The 12,044-nt window shown below is 38.5% G+C and overlaps 1 protein-coding gene across 3 annotated transcripts in view; it reads left to right on the top strand.

Moving 5' to 3' along the window:
- Nucleotides 1-12,044, top strand: part of Fchsd2 (FCH and double SH3 domains 2) — a 223,338-nt gene that overhangs the window by 91,873 nt on the left and 119,421 nt on the right. The window lies entirely within an intron of this gene.

Genomic DNA, 12,044 nt, shown 5'->3' with positions numbered 1-12,044 from the left:
AGCCTCAGGTGCCTGAGTGTCTTGTAGAGCTATCTGTTGGAAATGGAACTGCCAATTATTATTTATTTATTTATTTGAAGCTTATTTTGTTTTAGTTTTAGTAATTTCAGCGTCCTATTTAATTTAGTTAATTTATAGTTCGGTTTAGTTTAGAAGTTTTTATCAAAGTAATATATGATTATCATTAGTTAAATACTAAGAGTATAAACAGTACAAAGTCAACCTCTTCTTTCCTCGTATCATCTACTCACATTCTATTCCCTGAACTAACTGCTATAAGAGGCATGTGATCTTTACTTTCACCTTTTTTTCTATGTGATTTATTCATGACCATAATACTTACAGCTTTGTTTTTTCCTTTTAAGATTTGTTTATTATGTATACAGTGTTCTGCCTGCATGTATGCCTGCAGGCCAGAAGAGGGCACCAGTTCTTGTTATGGATGGTTGTGAGCCACCATGTGGTTGCTGGGAATTGAAATTGGGACCTCTGGGAGAGCAGCCAGTGCTATTAACTACTGAGCCATCTCTCCAGCTTTGATTTTTGTTTTTTGTTTTTGTTTTGTTTTGTCATTTTTTATTTTGTTTGTTTGTTTGTTTTTTGGTTTTTCGAGACAGGGTCTCTCTGTGTAACAGATCTGGCTGGAACTCATTTTGTAGACCAGGCTGGCCTTGATCCACTTGCTTCTGCCTCCTGAGTGCTGGGATTACAGGTGTGCGCCACCACTGCCCACCTAGCTTTGTTATTTTTAACAGGACTTAACAGCTATTGTGTACATAGTGTTCCTATGGATGTCTCTCTGCCAGCAAGTGTGCATATGCCTACACTGCACAAAATCTACTTTAGACAGCCTTTCACAGCTGTGTTCACTTTTTAATGGTTGTTTTAATGTCAGAGTATGGATGATCCATGTCTCATATTTGTTTCCCTGTTGGTAGTTAATTAGTATTATCAATAATGCTGTAATGAATAAATCTCCTGTGCTCACAAATACATCTTTGTTTACTATGAAAGTGTGACTATGCCAGGTGGTGGTGGCGCATGCCTTTAATCCCAGCACTCGGGAGGCAGAGGCAGGCGGATCTCTGTGAGTTCGAGACCAGCCTGGTCTACAAGAGCTAGTTCCAGGACAGGCTCCAAAGCCACAGAGAAACCTGTCTCGAAAAACCAAAAAAAAAAAAAAGAAAAGAAAAAAAAAAAAAAGAAAGTGTGACTATGTCTGTGGGTTAAATTCTCAGAGAATGATATTCTGGATAATGGTTTAGTACATTCAAAATGGTGATATTAGAAATTGTCTACCATCAATTCTTTATCGATGTATTTTTATATTTATTCAAATGTTTATTTAAAATTACTCTTTTCTATTAATTGAGTCATTCATTTTCATCAGCATGCCTGATTGGACCTTTATTTCATTTACCAGTGTGATGATGCATGTACCATTAATGCTGTGATACCACCCCATTGACCTGAAAACTAGACTTTTGTAATATTATCTCTAGGGGTATTTTTTATAATATTTGCAGGTAGGTTTTTTGTGCTTATACTGTCAGTACTCCTCAAAGTTCCCTCCTCAGCTTTCTAGAGATTTCCCTCATCAAACCTGGTTTGGCCTGGAGAAATGGATTAGTGGTTATAAACACTGGCTGCTCTTCCAAAGGTTCTGGGTTCAGTTCCCGACACCCACGTGTCAGTTCACAGCAGTCTATTACTGAAGTCTCTTGGGACCCTATGCCTTCTTCTGATGTGCAGACAGACATCCAGACAAAACAACTATATAAAATAAATGAATATTCTCTGTAAACTGGTACTAACATTTTTATTAGAAAATATGGTTCATTCTAAAACAGAAGATCAGATGTCTTCTACTTCTCTAGATTTTATCTTCTCTATGTTGTTGGCTGCTTCTCTCTGCCCACAATTGCTCCCTTTCACAATTCCATTTGCTATAGTGCAGCAAACTGCCTTTACCTTTCATCATGACTGCCCTCAGCTCTGCTGGTGTCCTCCATTCCCTTTGCGATCTTTCTCCCCCTCCTCTATATAGCTCCGTGAGCTCTGAGGTGGGGAATTTGATGGAACCCTCCCTTTTAGACTCTCTCCCATCTACTGCCAAAAAACCTCTCTGAAGTTAACTGGATAACACACCGATTTGATAATATAGCAGGATATCGTTAGAAATCTGTTTATTGATTTCTTTTTTCAGACTGGTAAGTGTTTGGTTTTTCCCTAGTTCTCTGGGCTATCTAGTCTCTGGTTCTTGGTTAGCCAAGCAGTATCAAGAATGGGTTCCTTCTTGTGAAGTCACATCAGACATTGGTTGGGTACTCCTACAAGTTCTGTGCCACTATCGCCCTAGCATATTTTGCAAGCAGGACAGATTGTAGGTCAAAGGTTTTATGGCTGGGATGGTGTCCACATTTCTCTTTCAATAGCCTGCAAAGTACCTTCCCTCACCAAGGAGACTAGAATGTAGGAATGAGGGCTCCTGGTCGGTACCAGCACGACATCTCCATCTTCAGTGAATTGTGTGGGTGTTGTCCTTGGCAATGGGGTCCCACTGTCTGATTGTAGAGAGCAACTTTTTGTTTTACCAACAGCCTGGGTTGTTTGGGGATTTCCATAGAACCCCGTTGGCCAACAACTCGATTAACACAAGCTAGTCCCACCACTGGAGAGATGACCAGTCACTTTCATAGGTTCCAGGAAACTTCTACTGCCCTAGGTTTCTTCACAACCCTCAGGTGCCCCCATATGCCAGCTGTTTCTTCCCACACTCTCTCCCTCCACCCCAGCTCCACCCCTCACCCATAAGACATTTGCCCTTCCCAGGGAGATTCCTGAGTCCCCTCTAGACCCCTCTTTCTTACATAATGTCTCTGGGTCTAGGGATTATAGCTAATGGTTATCATTTGCTTAATTGCTAATGATACTTTATAAATGAATACATACCCTATTTATCTATCTGAGTCTGTCTTACCTCACTCAGGATGATTTTTTTTCTAGTTCCATCCGTTTACCTACAAATTTTATGATGTCAATTTTAAACAATAATCTCCATTTTAAAACAGTAAACTCAGTAAGCTAAGTAATACTCCTTTGTGCAAATGTAATTTAACACCCCACAAATAATATAAAGAACACTCACTCATATTCTTTACTCAGGCGCCCCAGTGGCAACACCCTATGTATCTATTGTATAGTACCATAACAAGGAAGTAGATACTGATACTGCCTGACAGTATTAAATTCTGCTTAGTTTTCTGATGTTGAGATTGAAGTAGTAGGTATTGTATTGTATTGTATTGTATTGTATTGTATTGTATTGTATTGTATTGTATTGTATTGTAGGGACAGGACAGAGACAGATGTCAGGAGACCTTTACATTAATCCAGGCACAAGATGATAGTGGCGTACACCAGATGGGGTCAGTGCTGGAGATCATTAGGGATCAGATTCTGTTCTGTAAGTTCAAGCAAACAAAATTCCTTGATGAAACACTTGTGAAATGTAAGAGGGAAAAAAAAGAACCAGTGTTTCAGTGACCATTCACGAGATTAAATAGTTTGCCAGAACTGAGTCTAGGAAAATTAAGTTTGTTCTTGGACGTGTTAGGTATACAGTGTTTATAAATATCTAATGTATAACCAATCAGTAGTTGAAGATTAGGGAAGCTATGTGGAAAGATCTTAAAAGATCAGGACTTGTCAGCATAGTGATGTATTTAAATCATGAGCCTGGATGAACTAATATTGAGAGAAACTGGATAGACTCTGGGACACTGTAGCGTTTATTGGGCTGAAGACACCGAGAAACCAGCAACAGATGGTGAGAGTAGCTAGCAAGGCGGAGCGAGTCAGCAAGAATGATGTCCTGGAGCTTGGTGTTTTCACCTTCTTATTAGTGAATGGAAGCAATAAAAACGTGTGAGGTGTGCTACATGGTTATGTTGCTTGAACTTGAACTTGAGCCAGGCGTTGTGGTGGATCCTTATAATTCCCCACATTATGAGAAGCTGAGGCCAAGGTGTTATGGCAAGTTCAAGGATGGGTTGAGCTTCATAGTAAATTTTAGGCCAGCCAGGGCTATAGAATGAGACCCTGTCTAAAAACAGCAAACAAACTGATCTAGAACGTAAACCCAAGTGTTATACTGGTATCTGAATTCTATGTCTTTTAACAAGGACCTCATTGTTTAGGATATGTTTGCTCCTAGAAATCTAGTAACTTTAAAAAATGTTTTTAGTGAAAAGATCTCTCTTTATTGTACATTTCAGATGACCTACATTTGTAAATAGAAACTGTGCTTTTATTTCCCAGCCACCCAGACCCGATTAATAACACAAAAAGTATATTAATTGCAACACTGTTTGGTCAATGGCTCAGGCATATTTCTAGCTAGCTGTTACATCATCAATTAACCCATTTCTATTAGTCTATGTATTGCATGTGGCCGTGGCATTGCCTCATTTTCTACATGCCTTGTTTTCTTGGCAACTGGCTGACGTGTGTAGACTGAGCCTTTCCTCCTCCTAGAATTCTCCTAGTCTGCTCACCCACCTGTACTTTCTGTCTGGTACTATCCAGTCAGCGTTTAATTACATCAGTACAAGTGACAAATATTTACAGGGTACAAGAGCATTGTCCCACAGCACTTCCCCATTTTTCTTTTCAAAACAAGAACTCTGAATCTAATCTCCTTTGTTTAGCTTTTTTCCTGACCATTATCCAAAACAACTTATAACCAACACTAAACAAAGACAAACGTCCATAATCCATTTTTGGGGAGTGTGGATGTAGTTTTCTAGACTACTTCCTGCTGATTGAGAGTGCTGACAGTCTTATGGGGGTAACCAAAGAAAACTAAGGATGATGGTCAAGTCCTGACTGGAGTATTCCTTGAGACTAGATCATCTCAGCCAACAGTCTTGAGGCTGTTCTGGGTGTAGAACTCAGAGGAAACTGCAACAGAGTCGCTCTGAAACATTAGATCATCCCTGCTCCTGTCAGAAATTGTTCATGGGGTTCTTCCTTGATCAAACCTGAATGAATCCACAGCCTCTCATTTCCTGTGGAAACAAAAGCAAAAGTTCTTCTTCGAAGTAATATATCTTTTGACTTAAAATTTGAATCCAGGCATTTTCAAATACATAGCTTGGGGCAGTCCAGCAGCACTTATGCTCGAATGTCCTTCAGCAGCTGTTGCTCCTTCCTCAGCAAACAATTCAAAGACAACAGTGTCCAGGTTCTCTGTGTATTTTCCATCTTTACATGGTTTTAATTTTTCTTTTCTTTTTATTTTCAATTGTTGGGTTTTTTAAAAAAAATTAGTACAATTTTTATTGATATTTATTGAGTTCTACATTTTTCTCTGTTCCCCTCCCTGCCTCTCCCATCCCCCTTTCAACCCTCCCCCAAGGTCTCCATGCTCTCAATTTACTAAGGAGATCTTGTCTTTTTCTACTTTCTACTTCCCATGTAGATTAGATCTATGTAAGTCTATCTTAGTGTCTTCATTTTTGTCTTTAACTTCTCTGGGATTGTGGTTTGTAGGCTGGTTTTCTTTGATTTGTGTTTAAAAACCACCTATGAGTGAGTACCTGTGATAATTGTCTTTCTGGGTTACCTCACTCAAAATAATGTTTCCTAGCTCCACCCATTTTCCTGAAAATTCAAGCTGTCATTTTTTTCTGCTGTGTAGTACTCCATTGTGTAAATGTACCACATTTTTCTTATCCATTCTTTGATCGAGGGGCATTTAGGTTGTTTCCAGGTTCTGGCTATGACAAACAAAGCTGCTATACATAGTTGAGCACATGTCCTTATGGTACAATTGAGCATCCTTTGGATGTATACCCAAAAGTGGTATTACTGGGTCTTGAAGAAGGTTGTTTCCTAATATTCTGAGAAATTACCACACTGACATCCAAAGGGGTTGTACCAGCTTGCATTCCCACCAGCAATGCAGAAGTGTTCCCTTTTCCCCATAAGCTCTCCAGCATAAGTTGTCATCAATGTTTTTGATCTTGGCCATTCTTACAGGTGTAAGATGAAATCTCAGAGTTGTTTTGATTTGCATTTCTCTGATGACTAAGGATGTTGGACATTTCCTTAAGTGTCTTTCAGCCATTTTAGATTCCTCTGTTGAGAGTTCTCTGTTTAGGTCTGTACTCCATTTTTTATTGGATTATTTGTTCTTTTGATGACTGATTTTTTTTTTGAGTTCTTTATATATTTTGGAGATCAGACCTCTGTCTGATGTGAGGTTGGTAAAGATGTTTTCCCATTCTGTAGGCTGTCATTTTGTCTTGTGGACAGTGTTCTTTGCTTTTCAGAAGCTTTTCAGTTTTAGGAGGTCCCATTTATTAATTGTTTCTCTCTGTGTCTGTGCTGCTGGGGTTATATTTAAGAAGTGGTTGCTTGTGCCAGTGAGATCAAGTGTACTTCCTACTTTCTCTTCTGTAAGGTTCAGTGTGGTCGGCTTTATGTTGAGGTCTTTGATCCATTTAGGTTTGAGTTTTGTGCATGGTGATAGATATGTGTCTATTTTCATTCTTTTATATGTTGATATCCAGTTATGCCAGCACCACTTGTTAAATATGCTTTCTTTTTTCCATTTGATATTTTTTGCTTCTTTATCAAAGATTAGGTGTTCAAAGATGTGTAGATTGATATCCAGGTTTTCTATTCGGTTCCATTGGTCCTCCTGTCTGTTCTTATGTCAATACTAGGCTGTTTTCAGTACTGTAGCTCTGTAGTAGAGTTTGAAGTCAGGGATTGTGATGCCTCCAGAAGTTCTTTTATTGTACAGGATTGTTTTGGCTATCCTGGGTTTTTGCTTTTCCAAATGAAGGTGAGTACCGTTCTTTTGAGGTCTGTGAAGAATTTTGCTGAGATTTTGATGGGCATTGCGTTGAATCTGTAGATTGCTTTTGGTAAGAGTGCCATTTTTACTATATTCTTCCTACCCAAGAGCATGGAAGATCTTTCCACTTTCTGGTGTCGTCTTCAGTTTATTTCTTCAAAGATTTAAAGTTCTTGTCATACAAATCTTCCACTTGTTTGGTTAGAGTTACTCTGAGATATTTTATGCTATTTGTGGCTATTGTGAATGGTGTTGATTCTCTGATTTCTTCCCCAGCCCCTTTATCATCTTTGTACAGGAGGGCTACTGATTTTTTTTGAGTTAATCTTGTATCCTGCTACATTACTGAAAGTATATGAGTTGTAGAAGTTCCTTGGTAGAATTTTTGGGATCACTTATGTAAACTATCATATCATCAGCAAACAGTGAGAGTTTGACTTCTTTTTCCTATTTGTATCCCCTTGATCTCTTTTTGGTGTCTTATTGCTCTAGCTAGGACCTCAAGAACTATATTGAATAGATATGGAGAGAGTGGACAACCTTGTCTTGTTCCTGATTTCAGTGGAAACGCTGGGAGTTTCTCTCCATTTAGTTTGATGTTGGCTGTTGACTTGCTGTATATTGCCTTAATTATGTTTAGGTATGTTCCTTATATCCCTGCTCTTTCCAAGACCTTTATCATGAAGGGATGTTGTGTTTTGTCAAAAGTTTTTTTCAGCATCTAATGAGATGATCATGGGTTTTTATTTTTCATCTTGTTTATATGGTGGATTACGTTGACAGATTTTCGTGTGTTGAACCATCCTTGCATCTGTGGGATGAAGCCGACTTGATCATGGTGGATGATGGTTCTGATGTGTTCTTGGATTCAATTTGCCAGTATTTTATTTAGTATTTTTGCATCAATGTTCATGAGTGAGATTGGTCTGTAATTCTCTTAGTATTGTCTTTCTGTGGTTTGGGTATCAGGGTAATTGTAGCCTCATTTGGCAGTGTTCCCTCTGTTTCTTTTGTGTGGAATAATTTGAGGAGTATTTGTATTAGTTCCTCTTTGAAAGTTTTGTAGAATTCTGAGCTGAAATCATCTAGTCCTGGGCTTTTTTTGGTTGGGAGACTTTTGATGACTGTTTCTATTAATTCAGCAGTTATAGGTCTGTTTAATTTGTTTATCTGGTCTTGATTTAATTTTGGCAAGTGATATTTATCCAGAAAGTTGTCCATTTCCTTTAAGTTTTCCAATTTTGTGGAATACAGGTTTTCAAAATATGACCTGATGATCCTCTGTATTTCCTCCACGTATGTTGTTATGTCCCCCTTTTCACTTCTGATTTTGTTAATTTGGATATTTTCTGCCTTTTGGTTAGTTTGGATAAAGGTTTGTCTATTTTGTTGATTTTTCTCAAAGAACCAACTCTTTGTCTCATTGATTCTTTGTTTTGTTTTCTTTGTTTCTATTTGGTTGATTTCAGCTCTCAATTTAATTATTTCCTGCCATCTAGTTCTCTTAGGTGAGTTTGCTTCCTTTTGTTTTAAAGTTTTCAAATGCTCTGTTAATTCACTAGTGTGGAATTTTTCCAGCTTCTTTATATAGGCTTTTAGTGCTTTGAACTTTTCTCTTAACACTGCTTTCATTGAGTCCCATTAATTTGGATATGTTGTGTGGTCATTTTCATTGAATTTTAGGAAGTCTTTAATTTCCCCCTTTATTTCTTTCTTGACCCATTGATGATTCAGGTGAGCATTGCTGATATCTTCCAATTTTTTGTTTGTTTTTTCCCTCCATTTCTTTAAGGTAATATTTCATTTCATCTTTAAGAATTTCAAACATTCTCTTGAGGTTATTTTTTAGATCATTTTCTTCTACTTCATCCATATTTGCTTGTTCAGGTTTTGCTGTTGTAGGGTCTTTAGGTTTTACTGGTATTGTGTTGCTCTTTGTGGTGTAGTGTGTGATCTTACCTTTTCTACTCATGTTTTCCTCTGATAGGTGTGTTTGGGGCTGTCTGAGATTCTGTTGAATAATCTTCTAGGTGCCAGTGAATCCAAAGCTCAGATGGTTGTTCCTTGTGGTACAGTCAGTGTCACAGTTCTAGTTACCCTGTTGGTTACTCCTGTTCCTGGAGATAGCTCAGTGCTCCTGTGCTTTGGTCTACTCCCTTGGAGTTTGCTGTCTCAGGTCTGCTTTGGCCTAGGTTGCTGGCTTTGATCTGTTTCTGTAAATCCTGGTCTGGATCTCCTCCTGCAGAAGTCCCTGGCTTGGAGTTGGACCTGTTGTCGTGGAGATCGCTATCTCTGGATCTGGTCGCTGGCTCAGTCATGATCTGCCGTTGTTTTGGGACTGGCTTCTGCTTCTGGTGGAGCTTGTTCTGTCTGTGTCCTAGGTAGCTGGTTCAGTCCCACTTAGGTTCCGGTAGAGATTGCAGACTCTGAGTCAAGTTGTTAGCTCAATCCTGGTTTGCCATTGTCGCAGGACTGGGTTAGCTCCAGGGACTGGATTTACTCCTCAATTTCTTCGTTTTTTTGAGACAGGGTTTCTCTGCATATCATTGGCTGTGTTAGAACTCACTCTGTAGGCCAGGGTGCCCTTGAACTCACAGAAATCTGCCTGCCTCTGCTTACCAAGTGCTGGGCTTGATGGTATGTGCCACAGCACCCAACTACTCTCTTTCTTCTTATTTTTAAAGAACTTTTCTCTATTTTCTTTTTTCTCCCAAGCCTGTGTATATTTTTAAAAACACTGCAAACTGTTTAGAGGTTTTTGGGTTTTTTTGTCTGAATCTGTTTTTACTGTATATTCTTTTTGTGTCCATGTGAGTCTTTAATTTGCTAAGTGATATGGCTAGGATTAAAGTTGCAGCTTTGGCAGCTGGCTCCACCCAACTCCTTGGCTTCCTGAGGGTCTAGTTTCATGGCAGAGGTACTGGCAGGAGCCACATATTTTACCCCAACCCTATGGAGTGTCTAGGTCCATAACCACCAAGAAGCGTGCCGGGGATGCTCATAAGCACCATTTAAGTGTTTGCTGCAAGATTTTTGCTGCTAGTGCTGAGTCAGGAATCCTCTCTTAAACAAGCAGAGCCACCTGAGAAAATGTTGTTACCAAGCAGCTGTATTTGACAACTCTGTTCTTTTCTCTCTAGAATCCCTTAAAAAAAATCCAAAAAACACCTCTCTCTGGCTTTAAATGGAAATTCTTGCCAAACGTTTGGGTGCCATTAAATTTGTAAACGGAGACTGCACTTCCATTTCCCAACCACCCTGACCCAATTAATCACACAGACTATATTAATTATTACACTCGTTAGCCAACGAGTCAGGCATATTCCTAGCTAGCTCTTATGTTTTAAATTAACCCTTTTCTATTTATCTGTGTATCACCATGAGGCTACCAGTACAGTTCTGGCATCTTTCTCCTTCTGCAGCTACATGATGTCTGCCTGACTCTGCCTTCTGTCTCCTCTATCTCTGCTTGGATTTCCTGCCTTGCTGTATTCTGCCCTTCCATAGGCCAAAGCAACTTCTTTAGTAACCAATGGTAATAAAACATACTCATAACATACAGAGGGGAATCCCACATCATACATTCATTCTCACATACTATCGCAACTTTTCTGTGTGTGCAACACAGTTGTCCACAGACACATATGCCTGTTTCTTTCATGGAGTTTTCACTGTATAAAAAAATAATTTTTATATTGTTAAGCAATTTTGTAAAAATACTTGTTTGGGGCTTTGGATTTGTGTGGTTTTGTTTGTTTTGTTTTGTTTTGAGACAGTCTCTCTGTGTAGCCCTGACTCTTCCGTTGCTTGAAACTGTAAATCATGTTGGCCTTGTACTCACAGAGATTTGCCTGCTTTTGCCTCTCTAGTGTTGGAGTTAAAAGTGTGTGCCACTTTGTCAGGGTATAAAATATTTGTTGAAGGAAAAATGCTGAAGTCATGAATAGTAGCAGAGATAGGTTGTTTTGGTTGAGCCTCAAGATTGGTGTGGTAGTGATCATGATACTTTCTGTAGGAAGTTAAGTTTAAGATGAAATTTGAATTGTGAATAACAGTAAACTAGGGGAGGCACTGTACACTGACGGAAGAACGTTGATCATGGACTTCATTCTCCTCCATGACTCTTTTTCTATGCCATAATTTCTCTGTTCACTTACTTTTCATTTTCGTTACAATTTAGAAAAATGTTGAAGTATAATTAATTATAACTGTTGAGAATAGTACTGAGTTTTTTTTTTTCCTCAGTCCTGAGGAAAAATATCAGTTTTTTGACTGTATGATAGTTCTCAGTTTGAGTGCTGTGGATTGTCAGGCAGTGAGGCCATGGAAGACACCAGTTTTGCTGTATTAAGTCCACCCGTGATTTTATGCTTATGTAATACATTGAATCTTACAAAGAGGTAAGTGGCATATTTTTACCTAAATATGTGCTCCTGTTTAAACTAATTGAGTATACTATACGGAGTAATGTCTAAAACTGATTGGTTGGAGATCATAGTTTTATCAAATTTTTGTTTGTTGTTTGTTTTGGTTTGGTTTGATTTTTTGAGACAGGGTCTTATTATGTGGATGTGACTGACCAGAACCTTGCCACCTAGGCCAGGCTGACCTTGAACTAGCTTGGGTTTTCTTTTTCTACCTTAGTTATCAGTTTATGTTTTATGTATTGTATAATATTGTCATTGTAGCAGAAAAATTCTTTTATATAAGAGGCAAATTCAGAAAATAAAATTAATCTATCAATCAGTTCAGTGTTTCTCATTTAAAAACTACATGTCGTTCATTCTTATAAGTTATAATATATTTTAGAACTGACTGAAATTTTTGGTAAGTTAAAAAAAATGGTTTGAGAACAAAGTTGGGTGGAAAAAGTAAATGATCAATAATTCTTTGTCTTCACCAAGAGTTTCTCAGCACAGTATCAGGTGAGGTGTGGGTTTGCTTGGAGCCGTCCAGAGCCAGTGCAATGCTGGCAAGACATGTCATAGCAGGGCAGATGAGATACCACCACTGTGTTCTGTTTTAGACAAAATAGGCATCTCAAGCAGACAATGATTTTGTTTTTAATACAGTTTTTCTGACTGAGCAGTTTATATAAGTCAATGTAGTTGAGAAAATATGCTTTAGAAGTATCTAGCCTTTGTCTTTATTTCAATACTATCATATTCTTGAGTGACAT

Source organism: Chionomys nivalis, chromosome 8, assembly GCF_950005125.1.
Source record: "Chionomys nivalis chromosome 8, mChiNiv1.1, whole genome shotgun sequence".
NCBI lineage: Eukaryota > Metazoa > Chordata > Mammalia > Rodentia > Cricetidae > Chionomys > Chionomys nivalis.
This window is presented reverse-complemented; position numbering and strand designations above follow the sequence as displayed.